This window comes from Lepidochelys kempii, chromosome 5, assembly GCF_965140285.1.
Source record: "Lepidochelys kempii isolate rLepKem1 chromosome 5, rLepKem1.hap1, whole genome shotgun sequence".
Lineage (NCBI taxonomy): Eukaryota > Metazoa > Chordata > Testudines > Cheloniidae > Lepidochelys > Lepidochelys kempii.
This window is the reverse complement of record NC_136384.1, coordinates 123,033,219-123,037,749: the sequence shown is the minus strand read 5'-3', so window position 1 is coordinate 123,037,749 and position 4,531 is coordinate 123,033,219.

The following is a 4,531-nucleotide window of genomic DNA, read 5'->3' as shown; positions in this document are numbered from 1 at the left end:
CGGCCACCTGCCGTTCCCGTCCACGGGCTAGGACGCCAGGCTGCCCTTAGTAAACATGGCGGCCACCTGCCGTTCCCGTCCACGGGCTAGGACGCCAAGCTGCCCTTAGTAAACATGGCGGCCATCTCCCGTTCCCGTCCACGGGCTAGGACGCCAGGCTGCCCTTAGTAAACATGGCGGCCATCGCCCTTCTCACTTCCCTTGAAATCAGCGGAAGCGAGGTGCCTAAGTGTCTTGGAGGACCTTGATTTATGCTCCTCCTGTTCCATTGCCCTCCGCAGTCACTAGCATTTACAGCTGTGTGGTAGCAAAACAGCCCAACCAAGGGGATGGGAGAGGCACTTGGGAGGTAGAAGGGTCGTAACTACGTGGTTAATTTGATGGCAGCCCATTTCTTTTACCATTTATTGGGCTGGGGGGGGGAGAGAGAGAGAGAGAGAGGGAGATTAAATTGCATTGTGCAATATAATTCAGCAGGTGGCAGAGTTCCCTCTGAGTCAGTAGTGAGGCGAGGGGCCAGCCTGGTGCTAGCAGGCACTGCATACCTAGAGATGCTACCTTTCAGATGAAAACCCAAACCTGCATAAACAACGGGGAGTCCGTGTGGCACCTTAGAAACTAACACATTTATTTGGGCCCAAATAAATTTATTAGTCTCTAAGGTGCCACAAGGACTCCTCGTTGTTTTTGCTGATACAGACTAACAGGGCTCCCACTCTGAAACCTGTCAAACCTGCAGGTTGACAATTTGTAAAGCAAGTGAGCAGGGACCAGAGGTCAGCAGTAGGAAACATAAAATCAGTCTACAATTATTCTGTGACTGGGGCAAGTTAGTTCACCTCTCTGTGCCTTAGTTTCCCACATCCACAGTGATGCATTAATGAACATGACAGGAATGTTGTGAGGATTAATTAATGTTTGTGAAGGGAATTGAACGTGAAAGTGCTAATATCACTGCAGGTAACTAGACTATAGGATTTGACATAGCTCAGTTTTCTATCTGATTTTTAAATCTAGTTCCTCTCTCTTTCAGACCTATGCCAGAGGAAGACAAATCTCAATCCGCACAGCACACCGAGCCACTGGCGCTTGAGTTTTGATTATCCTTATTTTATCATGCATGTTATTAATGGCTGTAACATTATCCAGCCTTTGTTAAAATCCAGCTATAGCATTTCACTCTGTGATTTCTTGCAATGGCAAATTCCATCAGCTGAGCATATGATATATAAAGAAATATTTCTTTTTGTTTTAAACTGTTTTGCCACTAACTTCATTAAGAACCAAACATTTTTTTTCTTATTATGGGATCATATAAGAATGAGGGGGCTGATCAGTTTTCACTGTATCTTTCATAATCATAAATACTGTATTTCAGTGATGTCCTTTTCCTCTTCTTCTTTCAAAGATAACCCCAGTTTTTGCAGTGCCTCATGTCAAAGTCCCATTGATCCCATCTACATTGACATTCTCTGGACCTTTTCTGTCTGAGTTATATGCCTTTCTTAAAGAGAGACAAACTTTATACTCCACAAGAGAGTGTATCATTGTTCAGTATAATGTGATTATAATACAGTCTATATTGCATTCAGAGGACAGAGATGCTTTTTAATTGCTGTTATATAGTAGGCGTATCTCATTAAAGACCATGTTGCACTTTATGTTTGAATAAGGATGTTAACACTTATGTGCTAGAAAAATTCCAATTCATTTAATTACCATCTACCTCCCAAATCTCATGCTGGTAGTTACATTCTGCCATCCCATGAGGTACTTAGAATCCTCAGCTCCCACTGAAGTAATAGCTCATAACACGTAAGCAGATAGCTCGTCTGTGCAGGAGACAGAACTTTCTTGGGGGTGGGTTTGAGGCGGTGGCATGAATATCCATAGGAACAAAGGACCATCACAAACTTCACCACCTTCCACTCCAGGTGCAAGGTATTCTTCTTCAACCTGCCTTCTGTAATATAAACATAGAGCAGCATGCAGATTAAAATAAATAAATGCACACACACGCAAACACACACCCATAAAAAAGTCCAAAAACAAAAATCTACACTGCACACACAATTCTCCTCCAGGGGAGAGAATGAGAAAGAATGAATCACATGTGACAGATGTTAGTTACATCACTTAAGTCTTAATGCACTTTTGGAAGGTGCTCAGATACTGCAGTGATGAGGCCAGTGTAAGGATTTATATAGAATAGAATAGGTAGCCTCTAACCTGTGTGGAACAGTTGCACAACATTCCCAAACTGGCAAAATCAGACATTTTCACAGCACTGTCCATGCAGACATTTCTAGCTAGTATTTATGAACATTTCCCTGTCCCCTCTGAAGGAAAGAAGGTGCCAAATAGCACATCAAACCCAACCGCCCTGAACTAAGATATAAATATGTATCTGAAATTGACACCTCGGGCCTCTCTCTAATTTAAATAAGATGTCCTGACACTAAAGTTTTATTCTACCCTAATGAAATTCCCTCATTGGGCAATGACAGGTCTGGCATGTCCTAGCGTCCATTTTAAGCTTCATCTATATTAAGGAATTGCTGAAACCCTGTGAAACCAGTAGCACTTTCTCTGTGATTAGTAAGAATGAACTGGAGAGTTTCATCAAGGATTGTGCAATCCATATAGCATGGAAGGGAGTTCTCAAACATCTTAAATCACTTCTGGGCTTTATGGACTTTGGTTTACAATCCCTGTGTGCCTTAGGCTTTTCGAGCTAAATACACAAATGGATTTAGGTGCCTAACTGGCACACTAGATGCCTAAGTCCAAAATTTAGATCCTCAAAACTCCTGTTTAGTTGCAGCCGCATACTTAGATGATGTGATCATCCGTACCACAGACTGGGGAACCCACTTGGAGAAAGTTGAGGCAGTACTGCGCACATTAAGGCTGGCCTCACCGCTAATCACTCTGAGAGTGTCACACACATCTTTCAAAGGAACAGTAGCTAAAACTCTGTAAATTGTTAAATAATATGAGCTTGGAGAAATTGAGGGTGGGGAGGAGGGTTGTTTGAAGGCCAGAAAAGGGAGTTCAGGAGGGGATCCCGATAAAGTATGAGTTGTAGCTGTTTGATGATACCCCATATGGGTTCCAGTGTAGGGTGTGATAGGTGACATCTAGGGGCATGTGACTGGAGGAGGTTTCCAAGCACATCATCAGAAGCAAGCTCCCCACAGCCTAGGACACACCAAAGCCAAGCAATGTCAGACCCTGCCAAAACAACAGGTGCAAAATCTGCAGATATATCTCCAATGATCTACACCCCCAACAACACACCTTTCAAGACCCCGGGGTCCTATAAGTGCCTATTACAACATGTGGTGTTCCTCAGCCAGTGCACTAAATCCCCCAATAACAACTATGTGGGTGAAACCAGACACTCACTCTTGAATGAACTCACAAAGGAAACTGATAAAAGACAAAAATACCCTGTCACCTGTGGGTGAACACTTTTCACAAAGTGATCACTCTGCATCTGACCTCAGTCCCCCTCCTCAAAGGACACCTGCACAACACTTTCAAAAGATAAGTGTGGGAGATTAAATTCATAACTTTGCTAGACACTAAAATCATGAACTGAATAGAGACAATGGATTTATGGCTTATTACAACAATCTATAACCCACTAACGACCCTCCCCCAGCCACTTGGCCATGAATGGTCCCTTGATATGTGTTAACAATTTATGCTAAACCATCTGTTCCACCTTGTATTTAGCTGTGACTTTCTGCACAGGTGCCCGGGCTCCAGGAATATTCAGGGCCGGGGGCCTAGCTCCACCAATGTTTGGAGCCGGGTCTCTCCCCCGGCCCTTCCTGGAGTCTCCCCCGGCCCCTGCCTGCTGCCCCCAGGGTCCCAGAGCATCCCTGCCTGATTGAAAGCAGGCTGCTGCCCTGCCTCTCTGTGCTGCTCTCCCTCGCCTATCCTGCTGGCCGCTGCACAAGAGCGGCATCAGCAGCAGGCAGCTGCCTTAGCCTGCTGCTGCACCTGTGGAGGGGAGGAGGTGCACACATGATTGGCAACCCTCCTCTCCCCCAGCACCTACCTGCAGGCAATGCCCAAGAGGCTTCGGGCCTGGAGACATCTGGAGCGGACCTCACTCACCTGAGCAGCTGCTGGGGTTTTGGTGAGTGTCTGACCCTGTGATTCCCCCCAACTCCCACAGCCACCACTTCTGCCCCACGCTGGCCAAGGGGCAGCCCGATCCCCCACCACCTGTGAGGCTACAGTGAGGGGCAACAGCAGGGGAGGATGATGGTATGCCCTCCCCCCCCCACCACAGGGGAGGCAAGGGGCTTCTTGGACCTGAGAAGGGCCCTAGGTACATGTGCAGTGACAGGGATGTGAGGTGAGTGTGCTGCTGGGTTGGGGGAGAGTCCTCTCTGGCCCTAGCCCCAGGGCAGCCTGTCTGCACCCCAAGCTCCTCATCCCTGGCTCCTCCCCACCCCAGAGCCTGTGCCCCCAGCCACAGCCCTCACCCCCTGAACCCCAACCCCCTGCCCCAGCC